General features: G+C 45.6%; 1 pseudogene across 1 annotated transcript in view; it reads left to right on the top strand.

Moving 5' to 3' along the window:
- LOC310867706 (partitioning defective 3 homolog) overlaps positions 1-17,500 on the top strand; it is a 656,686-nt pseudogene that overhangs the window by 211,747 nt on the left and 427,439 nt on the right. Inside the window, exons 5-6 of the transcript XR_014571073.1 lie at positions 9,600-9,811; positions 14,540-14,677. The product of XR_014571073.1 is annotated as a partitioning defective 3 homolog (transcript). The remainder of the gene's footprint in view (positions 1-9,599; positions 9,812-14,539; positions 14,678-17,500) is intronic.

The following is a 17,500-nucleotide window of genomic DNA, read 5'->3' as shown; positions in this document are numbered from 1 at the left end:
GAGTGCGTGGCGTGCTTGTGTGTGCGTGTTTACATGTATGAAGTCAGTTCCACTGAGGATTTACAAGGACTCATATACTGTACGTGGCCGCTTGTCTTTCACAGTCTCTGAGGTCCCACGGCGTATTCCTTTGGTGGAATGTTGTGCGATTGGTCCTTTGTTAAAAGAGACGATGACATCACGACCTGGGAATACACTAATCCTCATAATCTCATGTTTAAATTCAGCCATCCGTGACTCTGCCCGGCTCACACACCATATCGCACATCTCACGGCTCATGCCAGAAACTTGTAAAGTTCAACAGAGCTTAGCTCTTCTTATTGCTCTTCTTTCTCTCTCTCTCTCTCTCTCTCTCTCTCTCTCTCTCCCTCTCTCTCACACTGTGTGACACACACACACACACACACACACACACACACACACACACACACACACACACACACACACACACACAGCGGCCAGTTTCGAATTTGAAATGGTGCCAACGGTCAAGTGGTGGTCTTTTTTGAGTGAATGGCTCTCAAAATAAGATGCTTTTCTGTTCACATACATTATGGCCTGTGCGGGAACGGAGCCAGCCAAGTAGATTGCACCAGATGGCGGAGAATGCGTTCACGATCAGCCCCGTGTCTGAGATCAGGTGTCTGAGATGAGCTGTTCAGAGATGGACAGACAGACAGACAGACAGACGCATCTGATCTGCATGGCTTCTGTGTGGATCTCTGCCGTCATGGTGAAGATGTCATATTGATGATGTCATAGTGATGATGTCATAGTGTAGGAAATGGCAAAAAAAATGGACGGCATGCGCAAATCTGCATTTGCAAACTTGCACGGCAACAGTTTATGTTGTGATGTCAGACCTCCTGCTCAGCCTACATAACATGTGAGCTGTCTTTAGACTTTCACTTCATCTCAAAGTGCAAAGTGTGTTTTTTCCTGAAGCGGTTCCTTGAGACACAGCCCGAGTGAGTGAAGAGGGATAGAGTGCAATAGTATAAAGACTATTGTCCAACCCCAAGCTAGGAACCCACAACTCATTATCATAAGTCCACTTATAGCTGCATTTCATGATGGAAGATTGATTGATTGATTGAAATATTTATTAACAGTTTGTAGAATTTACAGTACATTTTAAGCACAAACTCAATACAAAGACTGTCAACTGTGAGTGGACGACCCAATTAAGCATTACACTTGTTTACAACAGGGTCCACATTGTTCAATTCATCAAAGGAAGGAGTGAGCCCCAATACTTCCAGACTCGGGTCTCCTGTTTTGAGTCTCCATATGCCTGTGACTCCACCTTCCTCCGTGAACCCATGAAGAGTAGCCACAGCGACGTCTACTTCCAAACACGGATGAATGAACAGATCCCTTCAGCAGCCTGTCTTCAAATAAACTGCTCTGTAACCAGCCAGAAACAAAGAGACACAGATGAACCAAAATCTAACAGTCATCAAGAGTTTACCAAGAATGCAGCTCTGGCGGGAGAAGTAAAGACACCGAGTTACACAGGAAAGAAAAGCCACATCTGCAAACACTGTCACAAGAGTTTAAGTTGTTTAGGTTCCTTGGTGAGACACCAGCGTATCCACACTGGAGAAACACCTTACCACTGTAAAGACTGTGACAAGAGTTTCAGTTGTTTAGGTTCCTTGGTGAGACACCAGCGTATCCACACTGGAGAAAAACCTTACCGCTGTAAACACTGTGACAAGAGTTTCAATGATTCAGGCGATCTGAAGAAACATCAGCATATCCACACTGGAGAAAAACCTTACCACTGTAAAGACTGTGACAAGAGTTTCACTCAGTCAGGTAGTCTGAAGAAACATCAGGGTATCCACACTGGAGAAAAACCTTACTGCTGTAAACACTGTGACAAGAGTTTCACTCAGTCAGGTGATCTGAAGAAACATCAGCGTATCCACACTGGAGAAAAACCTTACCGCTGTAAACACTGTGACAAGAGTTTCACTCAGTCAGGTAGTCTGAAGAAACATCAGCGTATCCACACTGGAGAAAAACCTTACCGCTGTAAACACTGTGACAAGAGTTTCACTCAGTCAGGTGATCTGAAGAAACATCAGGGTATCCACACTGGATAAAAACCTTACTGCTGTAAAGACTGTGACAAGAGTTTCACTCAGTCAGGTGATCTGAAGAAACATCAGCGTATCCACACTGGATAAAAACCTTACCACTGTAAAGACTGTGAACTGTGTTTCACTCAGTCAAGTCACCTGCAGTTACACCAGCGTCTCCACACTGGAGACGGGGCGGTGGTGGCTCAGGGGTAGAGTGCCTGGATGGTAACCGCAAGGTTGCCAGTTCGAACCCGGGCTCCCCCAGAGTTACTGTTGAAGTGTCCTTGAGCAAGACACTGAACCCCTAATTGCTCCCGATGTGCTAGTTGCATGGTTTCCGCTGCCATCGGTGTATGAATGTGTGTGTGAATGGGTGAATGTAATGCACAATCTCTGTAAAGCGCCTTGGATAAAGGCGCTATATAAATGCACCATTTACCATTTACCAATAAACATATCACTGTACACTCACTTCAGACGGGTCTGATTTTTGAGGGGCGTCAGCCCTCCTACAGTATATACTATATAGCTTTTGTCCCCACACGTCTCATATTTGCCATGAAGGGAGAAAGTAGGTAAAATGTCCGACGTAAATGTGTGGCAACAGGCATTCTGATTGTCCAGTATGAGATGATCCATGATGACCTTCACACCTTGAAGCCTTGAATTCACAGACTTTTTTTTTGGTTTTTTGTCACATTCTTGAGCCAATCATTTGAGTCTGACCGGTCACCCACCCGGTCATTGAATTATCGGCACTAGTCCTAGTTCTGAATATATGAACGCCAAATGATTGTAGTGTGGGTAATGTGATGTAATAGGTCACATTACTGAGGGTAATGCGATGCAATAGGTCACATTACTGTTTGGGAGGGAATTGTCCTGTCTCGCTATAACGCAACGCACATAGGCTACGCTATGGCAAATATAGTGGATGTATGGCAGAAACAGCATGTTTTTGCAGTAAATGTTTTAAAATTCCGCATTTGCAGCGCCTCCTGTGGCTGAAAATGGAATTGCTTTGGGCTCTCCGTTGATTAAACCACCCTCGACATGTGAATAAAATTTGGGGTGGATTGGACATTTAGTTTGTGATTTGTGTAATTTTATGTAAAACAGGTACTAACTTTGGAAGCGGATTACAGCCAAACGATATGGACAAATTTCTGCCTGTGGTGTTTTAATCGGATAGGTCCAGGGATCATGTGTACCAATTTGTGTGAGATTTGCACAAAAGCTGTAGGTGGAAGAGCCAAAAGTGTGTTTTGAAGGAAAGTGAAAATGGCGGGAAAGCTATGCCGACGCAAATGAGCGTGGCCTATATGGGGAGATGGGTTATGACCTAACTCTGGAAATGTGAAGTGGGCTGTTGAGGCCACCATGAGGCCACCAGATTTAATTATTCATTACATTAATTTTAATTATTATTTTGAACCTGAAGTGTTGTAATTGTAGCTCCGACGGTTTCTGAGGGAAAAATACTAGTTTTTGCATTTTCCCATGTAAGTCAATGGGAAATTTTAATGCACTACAAAATGTATTATTAATCAATAATTTGTTCATTTGAAAAAAAGGGCTTCATTAAGACCTCCGTAATATTATGGTCAATGCATGTGTGGAAAGTGGGAGCGGGAGTGGGAGCTACGGCAGTGTTTCAGACAGACAGACAGACAGACATTGAGTGAATTATATAGTACTAGTCCTTACCCGTTCTGAATATATGAACAGCAAATCATGTTCAGTGTGCGATGTAATAGATCACATTACTGATACGGGGGGGAATTGTTTACAGATGGTCTTGGGAAGTTGGGTTGGCCACAAAAGTATAGCCTAATTAAATGCTGTATTACAATCACAATTACACCATTGATGTGTGATGTAAATATGGTGTTGATATTCTGCCTATAAATGGAAGTTATTGAATATTTTCAAGTTCGGTGTTGCACTTTGTAGACGGTCCCTAACCGCTCACCGTCTGCTGCCCATGGAGATATAAGCTATTAAACGGTGAACGCGGAGGTTGGCATTTTGGGCTTCAAAGCAAGTTGTAGTTTGTTCTTTATATAATCAGGATAAGAATTTGATGTTTTGTGTGATTTAGGAACGTGTCGTTGTCATTGCATCTGTCTGTATGTATTTTGTCATTGTGTTGTTCCGACGGCACGGGATCTGTCTTCCCCAAACGTCTCCATTTGGCCCCCCCGAGACCCCGACAGATAAGCATTCCGTGCTCCGTGATCGTGCTGTTCAGTGTGTCACGCAGCCACGCTGGGTGCGCGCAGGGCTGTAACCTGTCGTTGTCAGTGTCCAGGCTTTCAGCGTGCATGTAGCCCATGTGTATGACACGGCGAAGGAGGTGGTTGAGGAGGGGGCAGACAGTGTGGTCTCGAAACTGTGTGTGTGTGTGTGTTCACGTTAACATGCCTCCGTCCAACTGTCGGAGCTTTCAGGTGCCTGTGCCACGCAACCCGGCCGCAATGCTTCCCCAAAGAAGAAGTTATGTCGACTGACGCAAGAGTAGCTGTACTATGGGTCCGAGTTGTTTTCCTCGTGTGGGTCTGATGCATAGGTCTGATGCCTGCCTGGGGGCGGTGTGAAAAAGGGGAAGTGCGTTGGAGAATGCAAGGGGAATGTTGCGCCGGAAACTGTGTCCCAGTATTAATCTGTGTCCGTCCCAACATGCATTTCACTGGTGACACTGGTGACACGTGATTTGCGGGGAGATACTGCGCCCTGGGTTGGGTTGGGTTGGATTATTTCATATAAATGGGTAAAGTAGTGGTTGAGGTGTGGACAGGCTAGCTGTTGGTGTTGTGCATGGTGAGATGTGTGGTTTAGTAGGAGGACGGCCAAAGGATGCAACACACACACACACACACACACACGTGGCGCCAAATTGTATAGGGCACTCTTTGTTGTGTTGCGGCGGTAGCTAGAGGAAGCATGCCAGTGGGGTAACGGTGAGAACGGTGGCCTGTGACGCAGGTGTCGCTAAGGGGGCGGAGGTGTGTGAGGGTGCGAGGTTAATTCACTAATAAATTCATTATTAATCATTAATGTGTCAAATCGAAAAAAAGGGCTTCGTTAAGACCTCCATATTCATATGGTCAATGCCTGTGTGAAAAGTGGGAGCGATTGGTGCAGGCAATGAGGAGATACGGCAGTGTTTCTGACATTCATTCAGACATTGTTAGAATTATAGTATGAAACAAAATCTTCATGAATTCACGGCTTCATGGCATGTATAATTGATAGCAAAAAAGTAATTGTTGGAGGTGTACTACTCCTTTTTGCCGTCTCCTTTCTTTCTCTCTCTCTCTCTCTCTCTCTCTCTCTCTCTCTCTCTCTCTCTCTCTCTCTCTCTCTCTCTCTCCCCCCCTCCCTCCCTCCCTCTCTGTGATGTCAGAGGTTTGGGATTCGTCAAGGATGTGCCTGCTCCATGTGTCGCAGCTGGAACTAATCTGGTAGCATTAGGACAGATGCGTAGTGTCACTGCTGCAGAGCTGGTCCATTTCTCAGAACCGTTGACTAAGGTCTTCCTTGTCATCATGTTTAAATCTAATATATTTGTGGTTCATACAAAGACAAAGACAAACGGTGAAAACAACACACAGACGTACATTAGGACATATGGTGTTTTGATGTGCTCCTGTGTGCCTCCTGAACATTCAGACAGATTTCAAACGGCAAGGGAGTGCAAGCTGCCAGCGTGTCTCTTCGTACAATGCACATTAGTGTGCATGCGTATAAAGGTGCACGTTTGTACAACACGCATAGGTGTGTGTGAGTGTATGTGTGAGCCTGTCTTCCGTGCATGCACTTATGTGAGCCAAAGTTGCATTTGACAGCCAGCTGCCTGCGAGCTGAAAACGTTGCAGTTCAAACTTCAAAGTTCCGTGCCTAACCATCAACATTTGTGTACATAATTATGTGTGTCCCACTCAGAGCAGTGTTGTTGAGCAGTATCTGAAAAACTAGACTAAAATGTTAGGAAGGGACTAGTGGACAAGAGATCCAGTATAAGTCATTTTACACTTGGTTGCATGCTGAAAATAGCCGATCAACGCGTCACGCTGCGATGCGTTGTGAGCTTGCAGATCGGCTATTTTTTAAGTGTAAAATCTGTCATTACGACGGCATCAAGGCCCGACAAAATACATTTTAGTCGACTAAATTAACTGTAGATTTAGTCGACTAAAAGCTTATGACATTTAGTCGACTAAAACTATAGACTAACACTAAGACATTCCAGGTGACTAAAACTAAATTAAAACTATATGCAAGAGACTATGACTAAAACTAAAATCTAAATTTGCTGCCAAAAACAACACTGCCCTGGAGGACAATAAACAGGTGATCAGTAGTTCCGGCATACCTGTCGTTCACCCCTCACTCTCCCTCCCTCCCTCCCTCCCTCCTGCTTTCACTGTGCCTGATCACGTCGGAGGAAAGAAATGCGTCCGGAGAAAAAAATCCATACAGAAATACAATCAGTAAGAGGTCCTCCGAGCCGGTGTCCCCCCCCCCCCCCCCCCCCCCCCCCCCCCCCGCCATCCCCACCATCACATCTAATTAACATTAGAGAGGGAGGGAGGGGGAGAGAGAGAGAGAGAGAGAGGGACATAATAATAATCATCTTTGCCTGCAAAGTCCATTATGCAGTCCTGTTCACTGTATATGTCATCTGCCTAATGCGAGTCTGGCTGTGGCTGTTTTGTACAGTATACGATCTGCTCTCTCGCTCTCTATCTCTGCCTGTCTCTCGCTCTCACTCTGTCTCTCTCCGCACGCACGCACGCACGCATGCACGCACGCACGCACGCACGCACGCACGCACGCACGCACGCACGCACGCACGCACGCACGCTGTCCTTTCTCGTCTGTCTCGTTCTCTGTTTTCTATCGTCAGACTCATCACAGTGTCCCTCTCCATGTCTCTGTCTACAGTATACAGTATGGTTGTGGGAGGGTCTTCTCTCATGTCTGCTGGTAATCACTGAGGATAATCCCGGGCCTTGAGCAGGGTTTTTCTTTTTTTGTAAATGTATAATTACACCCAGGCATGAGGTCAACATCATTAGAGTCCTGAACTACACGTGAACCGCCCGTTACCGGGAGGGGTCAGAGCGCATTAAAAGCCATTACTGAAGCTAATTCATGAAGGACAGCACAGCTGACTGACCCCCCCCCCCCCCCCCCCCCGGTACCACGGATAACATTCTGACATTGTTGCCATGTGTAGGTTGAGAGTATTTTGGGAGCATTTATTTAGGTCTACTTAATCCCCTTAGAGATGGAAGCGGTCGCCGGTCAATACAAGGCCGCCGTGCAGGCTCCGACTTCCTGTCATAATATTAAACCCTCCAGCTCCTTCTGAGGGTCAACCAGTCGATCACAATGTGCTATAGCTTCTAATCTGACTCAGGGCCTGTGTTGGCACGTAACGCCCATCCTTCCACTCTCACTCTCTCCACTAGTACAGCGGCTAACAGCCATATTGTGAGAGAACCTTTCACTTGGTGATACAAGCGTGAAATTTGGCATGAACATGCCTCTGGGTCACCTCTTTAACTTTTTTAACCGAGCCAGCGAAAAATCCAATATGGCGGTTATTTTTCAAAAAACTATCTATCTATCTATCTATAATGGTAAAAAAATTCCTAAAATTTGTAAGAAATGTAGACATAGGCTAACATTTAGATGTGGTGGCCATCTTGAAATAGCACCGCCATATTGGATTCTTGGATGGCTCGGTTAAAAAAGTTAAAGAGTTGACCCAAAGGAAGGTTCATGACAAATGTCACGCTTGTATCACCAAGTGAACAACCGTTCCAATGATCTGCTATATTGCACGAATTTTGTGTGCGTGTGTACATCTGTAATCCACGTAACTCGAGAACCGTCCGCCCCACCGACTTCAAATTCGACACACACGTTTCACACACCCACAGGGAGTGCAGTGCCCGGTCTCGAGTCGGCCGCACCCATGGTTGTCCAGAACCGCCACAAAAGGCCTTTTTTATTTGGCGGCCATCTTGAAAAATGACCGCCATATTGGATTTTTCGTTGGCTCAGTTAAAAAAGTTAAAGAGGTGACCCAGAGGCATGTTCATGCCAAATGTCACGCTTGTATCACCAAGTGAAAGATCGTTCCTATTATCTGCTGTACTACACTAATGCCAGTCCATTTAATCAGAAGTGCCTTGAAAATAGAGGTGGGCAAGTAAATTGACTCAAGTACTGTACTTAAAGAAAAAAAACATTTCAGGTACTTTTACTTTACCAGAGTATTTCCAATTTTCAGTACTTTTACTTCAACTCCACTCCATCTAAGAGGCAAATATTGTACTTCCACTACAATTACTGGTATATTAAAGTTTAGTTACTAGTTACTTTGTAGATTTTTTTGAAAACACACCACACACCACTTCAGCACTGTATTTCGGACATTTGAAAACACATTTCGATCCTGTAGATCGGCTATTTTCAAAATATGTTTTATACATTTTGAACAATGTAGAGTACTTAATTTGGTACTTTAAGTATATTGTTTATTATCACATTGTTTGTATATCACAGACACACACGAACACAGATGCACAGCGGGTTCCCAATCTACAGTATTATTCTTCTCGGGGGAGGGGGGAGTCAGCCAAGTCAAACCTCTCTCGCAGCTGAGTTCTAGAATGTTTCATTGGCGCTCCAAGGGCCTTTAAAGGGAAACAAAAGTACTTATCATTAACAGTTCCCATGTCGCCGCAGCTGACACGTCAGGAGCGACAGAGGGGGGGGGAGGCCCCGTGGCGGGGGTTTCATCATGGCCACCTGACAGGATTGCGGGGGGAAATAAAATTAGCCAGCGGTTTGTGCCAAAGATAGCCGCCGCGCTAGCTGTTGGACTCGTCGAAGTGTAAAGTGATCTGCCTGATAGGTGTTAGAGGCAGTAAAGTGGTGTGATGTTTATTTGACATGTCATAACCTAATGTCTCTCCCCCAGTCCTCCACACCTTTCTCTTTCTCTGCATCGTCTGTCACTGCTCTCATCCTCTCCTCAATCCTCTCGATTGTTGCATATGCGTTGCGTCGTGAGCTTGTAGATCTTGTTTGGCACTCGTCTAATTCAGCACTACGGCGTCATCAAGAGCTGCCGATACAAACTTTACTCGACTAACCCATTCTGACCTGAGATCAGATTCATACGAGGTTTCCGCCGGACACACACTGGTCTGATGAACCCATTCTGACCTGAGATCAGATTCTAGAAATGTCAGTCGCTCTTCGATTTTTCAAAAATAGCAGACCTACAAGCTCGTATCGCGCCACTCGGTGGCGCGATATGAGCTTGTAGATCTGCTATTTTTAAATAGCTAAAGCATAACATGATGCCAACACCAAAATGGGTGCCCGGTCAGAATGGACTAAATCAAGTGTAGTTTAGTCTAACTAAAACGACACTAGATGAATAAAATTATGTCTAAAACTAAAATATGACATCCTCCTTCCCGCAGACATGCCTCTCCACGTGCGGCGCAGCAGTGACCCGTCGCTGGTGGGCCTCGCCCCGGGGGCAGAGCCCCAGAACGGGCCGGAGGAGCCGTCTAGGAAGAACCCCACGCGCTGGTCTACCACGGCGGGATGCCACAAGTACAACCACGGCCAGAACGCCGCCAACGCCACCAACGCCACCAACGCCACCGACACGGGTAGTCTGGAGAGTAAGGTAATACATGGATACCCCAGTACTATACACTGTCATCATGCTATTACGTTATACTGGACCTGTGCCGTAGTCTGACAACACACCTCTTCAGACTCCACTTTAGCCCGTAGCACTTGACCTAGCCTCGGTACCAGGCTTTCACTTTGTTGGTGCAAAAATGTAAAGCCTGGAGGAACGCATTGGCCGCTCTGGTCTAAAATTGGGAGTCAACCCTTCCGCATAGGCGTCGCTCCAAATGATGTGACGTAGCGCTGCACTAGGGGGGAGAGGAGGGGCCGGCGGTGACGGACAGATCGATGAGATCCAATCAGGGTGCGCGTTTTTCTGAGCCGCGGCCCTCCCATCTAGGCCAGAAATGTCTCTGCTTAGGTCAGGCTACACTTGACCTAACCTTGAGGACCATGCAGTCTTATGCAAAGGTTACAATTACATTTAGATAGCTTCTATTTAGACATACCTGTAGATGCTAGGCTCACTGTTTACAATGGTATCCTATAGTTTCTATAGTTTAAATGTACAGATTATTTTTGATAGTATATTATTGCTTAGACAGATAGGTTATTGGTTTTACCTTTACCTGTGATTGACCTGTGATTACTGAGGCATTACACTGTCTCTCCACATTTGATATATGTGTTTACCTTGCTTATTAAGTCGCTCTGGATAAAGAGCATATGCTAAATGCCTACATTTTAACTTTGTAAGTTAAGTCGATGTAGTTCCTTCTCTCTCTGTACAAGTATCAGAGCTACCTTGTAGGGAAGTCCCAAACCCTCGGCAGTCTTGTATTGTATTACAGCTGCCTGTCATATCACTTTGACTACAGTTCTCCTCTATACGGCTCGGAATCAAAGCAAAAATATCCTGGATATGAAGAATGCGCTACAGACTTAATCAGAAACTACATACTTCTTTTGTTCCACGAAAAAAAGGAGGCAGAGTGGAAGACGGAGAGGAAAACACATTGTCTTTGTTCTAAATTCAATTTGCAGTGGCTGTCTGAGTGAGCTGGTAATGAGGGGAAAAAATAAAGAAAAAAGGTCTATCTTTAAGTGCATCCTCCCTGCAGCTTCCCGAAGAGAAGGGAAGCCAATTAACTTCTCAAAATGGCCGCCCCCGTGTGGCGCTGACAGGGCCTTGGTGGTTTTGCAGGAAGGTAGATATTGCAAATGAGATGGGTAAATGAGTAAGAATAAAGAAATGGGGGAATGATTGAGTGCTCGGAATGTGACACGGCAACCCTCCGTGTGATTAGCGTTGCCTCCGCGCCTCGTCTTCATGATCCTATTTAAAAACCCTCTTGTTGCCTCGATAATGTAACGGCAAACTCCCGCGAGAGGAGGCCGGCCGAAAGGAATGAAGCACTTATTAGAGACTATTTGTTTTTGTGTGAAATGGCACACCTTCCAGCGGTCCAACCTCAACCCGGACTCCCAGAGATGTCGGAAATTGGGTTATTTAACCAAATTAACCCTATAGCGTCAGGGCAAACATTAGGCGAAAGTAGCCAATCTACAAGTGCATTTTGTGCTTGTATAGATCAGCTATTTGCAGTGAAGAGATTTGGAGTAGAGGGGGAAATAGAGCTATATATATGTATAATAGGGTTTGATTGATTGATTGAAATATTTATTAACAGTTTGTAGAATTTACAGTACATTTTAAGCACAAACTCAATACAAAGACTGTCAACTGTGAGTGGACGACCCAATTAAGCATTACACTTGTTTACAACAGGGTCCACATTGTTCAATTCATCAAAACATTTAAAGACATACAAACATTTAGAGACATACAAATAGTCATTTCTATGTAGCTAAAGAACAGAACAGGAATTCATCATATGGGAAGCAAAAAAGGGAAAAGATACAATATACAGTGAGGGAAAATGGGGAGGGGGGGGGGGGATTCAGATTTTACAGAGGCCAGTTTCGAATTGCAGCCATCCGTAGGTGCCCTTTGAGAGCGGTTTTGAAGGAGTCAAGGGATTCACATGTCTTAATGACTGTTGGTAGGGCGTTCCACATTTTGGTGGCATAGGAGCGAAAATAATTTAGTCCCTTGTTTGTGCCGAATCTGGGTTGTACATGGTTTGTTGCACTCCCTCTGGTGTTGTGGGTGTGGACTTCGTTTACATTAAGGAAGTATTTAGACAGGTACATGGGTATCTTGGTGGTGTATCGAATCTTGTGGACCAGACCCATTGCAAGATGCTGTACTCTGTCGTCGACCCTAAGCCATCCCAGCCTGTCAAAGTGGGCAGGGGTGAGGTGGGTTCGGGGGGTGAGGCCAAGTAGGAGCCTGACCAGTTTGTTTTGGGAGGTCTGGAGCCTTGTTTAAGTCAATGACTTGTATAAGTCATTGGTCTTCAACAGGAGGACCCCCTAGGGTACCATAGAGCGTCAAAGCGTGGCGTGTTGTACACTTATAGATTGGCTATTTTCAGCAAAGATGTTCGTATAGAGAGAAAAGAGCAGCCCAAGCACAGAGCCAAAGGTGAAGTTTACTAACTGTATTGAGGGTTTAAGTGTCCAGTATATTAACAGTGATAGTGATTGATAGCACTGTCCAACAAGTCTATGAAGCTATGTATCTATGAAATAGATTAAAAAGTTTAATCAGCAACACAATGTTATTACAATAGGCCTATGTAGTGGTGGTGGTGGGTGGGGGGTGGGGGGTGGGGGGTGGGGGTTTTCCTGCTTCATCACTCTAAAGGGGTGTCTGGCCTGTGAAACGTTGACGTTCCTGTTTTAAGTGATTAAGTGATTAAATCCCAAGACTGTTGGAGGTACTGTACTGTACTGTACTGTACTGTATGAGGCTGTCAGGATGCTGAATGTTCTTCAAAGGCGATAAAGAGACACACAATGAACATGTGGGCCTGGGCTGTGGACCAGGAACATGAACTCCTTCAACAGGGAACATGTCTAGTTGTTGGCCTATAGTAGTCATAGTCTCATTTTGTCCAACAAACAACAGATGCCTAATAAATACATCACTCCAGCGCCGGCCTGAAAACATTTTTATTAGAGGAAATTTCACTGCAAAACCGCTCATCAATAACCGTGTCGGTTTAGCGCACGTGGACGCAAGCCGTCGGTCTCAGACTGACTCCCGCCCCCTGGTGTCTGAGACCATTTCCTCTTATATATATATTATTATTATATATAGCACAGCCCGGCCGACAGCGTCTCCGTTCCGTTGTGTCCTTTCGGCCCCCTTTTTCCCCGTCTCCTAGTCCTATACGGCTCTAATTACCGCAGAGTCCGCTCGCGTTCGTCCTGCCAAAGCTCCGCAGCTGACACGCAGCCCTACACGAGAGCCCTCGCTCTTCATCGTCCAACCTCGTATAAAGCCTGTGATCGACGTGTCCCCCCCCCCCCCCCCCCCCACACACACACACACACACAAGACGACTTTACAATGACTCGTATAGCGGCAGTAGCTCCGCCTCGGACCGCACTTAGTCAACCGTCAAATGCTTGATAACAATGTGGAGGTGAAACATGCAGGTGTGGCTTTAATTTAACCACCGCTCTCAGACCCAGTGATATGAAGGAAGAAGAGGTTTGAGGAGATGTTGTTTTTCGCAGAGTGGTGGGAGAGAGTCAGTGGGTGTGGGCCGGTCCCTAGGAGAGAATCAGTGGGTTGTGGGGTGTGGGCCGGTCCCAGTGGGCCTGCCAGGGTCCTGTCCTGTCTGCAGTCCTTCCTAGGGGCCCCACCACGCCACATTCTAGTTCACTGAAGACACATGGGATTGTTTTACACAGAGACCAGTGCTCGTTTGCTCGCTCTCTCGCATTCTCCATCTCCCCTCTCCTCCCCTGTTTGCTCTTTCTTTCTTTCTTTCTTTCTTTCTTTCTTTCTTTCTTTCTTTCTTTCTTTCTTTCTTTCTTTCTTTCTTTCTTTCTAAAATAAATAAAATACGTTCACTTTGCCTATTAGTGGTTGTGCATGAGTACATGCATAGTTTCATGCAGTGTGTGTGTGTGTGTGTGTGTGTGTGTGTACGCGCGCGTGCAATCCGTGCATGCTTGCATTAGATTAAAAGAAAGAATAAAAAAACAAACAAGTGGCGATGTAATTAATGTCGTCTCGAGGTCACCTCGGCAGGAATATTTTACACAAATGTTTTTCATGTAATGGAGGAGCCCGGCTGTGGCCCTCGCTGCTTATTAGCAGCCTGTAATATGGCTATAGCTATTAGCTACAGTAGATTAGAATGTAGGCTTAGGTAATGAAACTTCCAGGACAGTATCGGCTTGGAATGTGTCAAAAATAAGCAAGTACACCCCCCCCCCCCCTTGCCCGCCCCCCTTGCCAATCATCCTGTGTGCTAACTGACACCACCAGCTATTACTCTGTCTGTCAAGTCAGATCAAGTTAACCCTTTAAGACCCGGCTGAGGCAGATTACAAATGCCTTCCAAATCAGTACTTTTCACACTGCGAGCTTGTAGATCTTTTATTTTTTAAGGCTACAATCTAAAATGATCTACTGTACAAGCTTGTAGATCGGCTATTTTCAAAATGTCTGCCTCTTCCTTAAATTATTTGGCAATTTGGCCAATTTTTGACCACTTTTTTATGCATTAATGGTCTTTTTTTAGTATTAAAAAGTCAAAAAGCCAAAAAACTCCCCCTGAGGGTCCCGACCGAGAGCCACTGAAGTACAGTAAGGCATAGAGCACTTTACAAAGTCCTAATGGTTAAATGTTCCGTACAGGGGCGAGGAGGCCACGCCTACAGGAGTCTGCCTCGGGACGCTGCCGGCTGGGCCACGCAGTTCCAGAGAGAGACCACCCGCACCTCTCTGTCGGCCAACCACCCTATGGTGGACCGCTGGCTGGACCGGCAGGAACAGGTACCGTTATATATACCGTTACACGAGAGCTTAAGATTTCAGCCCCGAGCCCGTCGGGACCAGGGGGGCAGTCAGCCAGATATTTCGTGAAGCCTCATTTGAAATCGGTAGTTCATATAATGGCCTGTTGTGGCGCTGGACTGGACCCAAAAAGCCCCATAGCTCCATAGAGGCCCATGTATTTGGGCCCAACTTCACCTAGACTGTATTACCTTAATAAACATGGTCATGAATACTTTCTTCTTCCAGTCACTAGTTTAAAGTCTCATTTCTAATGTCATAATATTATTTTTGGAAAATTATGGTCCAATTAATTAAAAAAATGACCATAAAGAAAAAAAACCATCGCGTATGTTCTGAGGGGCGTGGCTACCATTACAGTCTATGATCGGGATTCCCCTCCCACTCGAGTCAAAATAAAAACCAACGGAGAAGAAGGGGGGAAGTCCCGCCTCGTTGTCTGGGCAGCCAATGACCAGCTGGTATACAAAACGGAGCCAGCCAATGGCCAGCTGGTACCAAAGATGGCGACTTACATCAGGAATTAGCATATTATTACAGGCTTCATTTTACGTTCATGTTAGACCCGGGGAACGCTTTGTCCATATTTTTTACAGTCTATGGTCGGGACCCGACACCGTTCCCATGTGGTTCCATTGATCCACATCACTTCCTGGTGTAGCTGTCAAAGACGGAGACAATAATGGCCATCACTTTCACCCACAGACCAGGGTCTAGGCTTACTCTTAGCCAAAGATAATTAAAACTCAAGCTGACATCAGATTTAATTCGCACGTGCCACTTTCCCCCCCCTGGCGGCGTCTAGCGTGACGGTGTCAGCCGACGCCATCTGCTCCCCTGACATCACACCTCCGCGCTCCGCCAGCGCTGCCCCCATATTGTTTCCCACCTCTGATTGGCTCTACCTCCACTTCCTACACAGAGGCTGTCTGTCAGCAGGAAAGGAAAAGAACGTTTCCTAACCAGTGGTTATCAATGTAACCACTGTCCCAAGGTTAGATGCTGCATCTCAAGGGCTTTTATCCCTTTAATACAATATATGAAAATATATGCCTGTGGCAAGACTTGACCTTGTCCGTGGCAAATTCGAGATATATATTTTTTTACACACCATTATCATGCTCTTATTTTGATCATAAGACCCAATTACGGGTTCTCCAGGTTTTCTTCAGAATATGTACTCTCATTACGTGATTCTTTGTGATGGTTGGGTGTCACAACAAAGCAGCAAGGGTGCCGTGTGCGATAAAAATGTCGGCTGGGTTAATTAACAGATTCTGTACATAGGACGTCTGTAAACGTCATAAGGATCCCGAAATATTAGTACCTTTGACGTGTGAGGACGTCCTAGCGACGTCCCAGCGACGCGGGGCGAGATAAGAATATTCAGAATTGTTCCTATATTTTTTTTTTGGCATTTCGCTTTTCGCTTGCCGTATGCTAACGCTCAGTGCAACTATTAGCTTGTCATTGACTCCCATGTTAGCGCGGCGGAAAGAATGACTCGTATCTCCTAATCCAGGGCGCTCTCCGTGGTGATGAATAGAGCGATATGCTGGCGCTTCATTTCTGCTCCTCATCCGTCTCTCCCGCAAAATATGAACGTTTTTTGGAGCGTAAAAAAATATATTAAGATGATCGGAGATCTGAGGTCTCTTTGTAAAGTCAACTTTTTTAGGAAAGTGTTTCCGGTTCATGGCTTTCAGAGTAAAAGCGATCAGACAACTCTGGCACCCCGGAGCTTCTTTTTTGATGCAGTTCCTGTACTAGATGTGTTAAAAAGTACTGTGAACACTGTCAAAACATCGTTGCAGAGTGTGTGTGTGTGAATCTGTACTCTCCGAGTTACAGACCTGCAGGGTCATATCTTTGTCTACTCATTTTGTGTGTCCATGGCACACATTTCTCTAGAACATAGTGTGTTACCACAGATGAATATAGCTTGTTTTCACCAAAAACGCTGTTTTTTCTATACTAAACTGGCTTGGATTTGTTTTTATCACGTCTTCTCCGTTTATCTGAAAGGTTCAAGGTTCAAGGTTCTTTATTATTTGTCTCCCGAGGAAGACATTTGTCTCAGACAAAGGGCCTGCATAAGCGTAGCCCTTATGTCCATGTCTTAGACAAAGGGCCTGCATAAGCGTAGCCCTTATGTCCATGTCTTAGACAAAGGGCCTGCATAAGCGTAGCCCTTATGTCCATGTCTTAGACAAAGGGCCTGCATAAGCGTAGCCCTTATGTCCATGTCTTAGACAAAGGGCCTGCATAAGCGTAGCCCTTATGTCCATGTCTTAGACAAAGGGCCTGCATAAGCGTAGCCCTTATGTCCATGTCTTAGACAAAGGGCCTGCATAAGCGTAGCCCTTATGTCCATGTCTTAGACAAAGGGCCTGCATAAGCGTAGCCCTTATGTCCATGTCTTAGACAAAGGGCCTGCATAAGCGTAGCCCTTATGTCCATGTCTTAGACAAAGGGCCTGCATAAGCGTAGCCCTTATGTCCATGTCTTAGACAAAGGGCCTGCATAAGCGTAGCCCTTATGTCCATGTCTTAGACAAAGGGCCTGCATAAGCGTAGCCCTTATGTCCATGTCTTAGACAAAGGGCCTGCATAAGCGTAGCCCTTATGTCCATGTCTTAGACAAAGGGCCTGCATAAGCGTAGCCCTTATGTCCATGTCTTAGACAAAGGGCCTGCATAAGCGTAGCCCTTATGTCCATGTCTTAGACAAAGGGCCTGCATAAGCGTAGCCCTTATGTCCATGTCTTAGACAAAGGGCCTGCATAAGCGTAGCCCTTATGTCC

This window comes from Protomyctophum parallelum (assembly GCF_964188405.1).
Source record: "Protomyctophum parallelum genome assembly, chromosome: 12".
Lineage (NCBI taxonomy): Eukaryota > Metazoa > Chordata > Actinopteri > Myctophiformes > Myctophidae > Protomyctophum > Protomyctophum parallelum.
The sequence above is the reverse complement of the archived record's forward strand: the minus strand, read 5'-3'. Positions and strand labels throughout refer to the sequence as shown.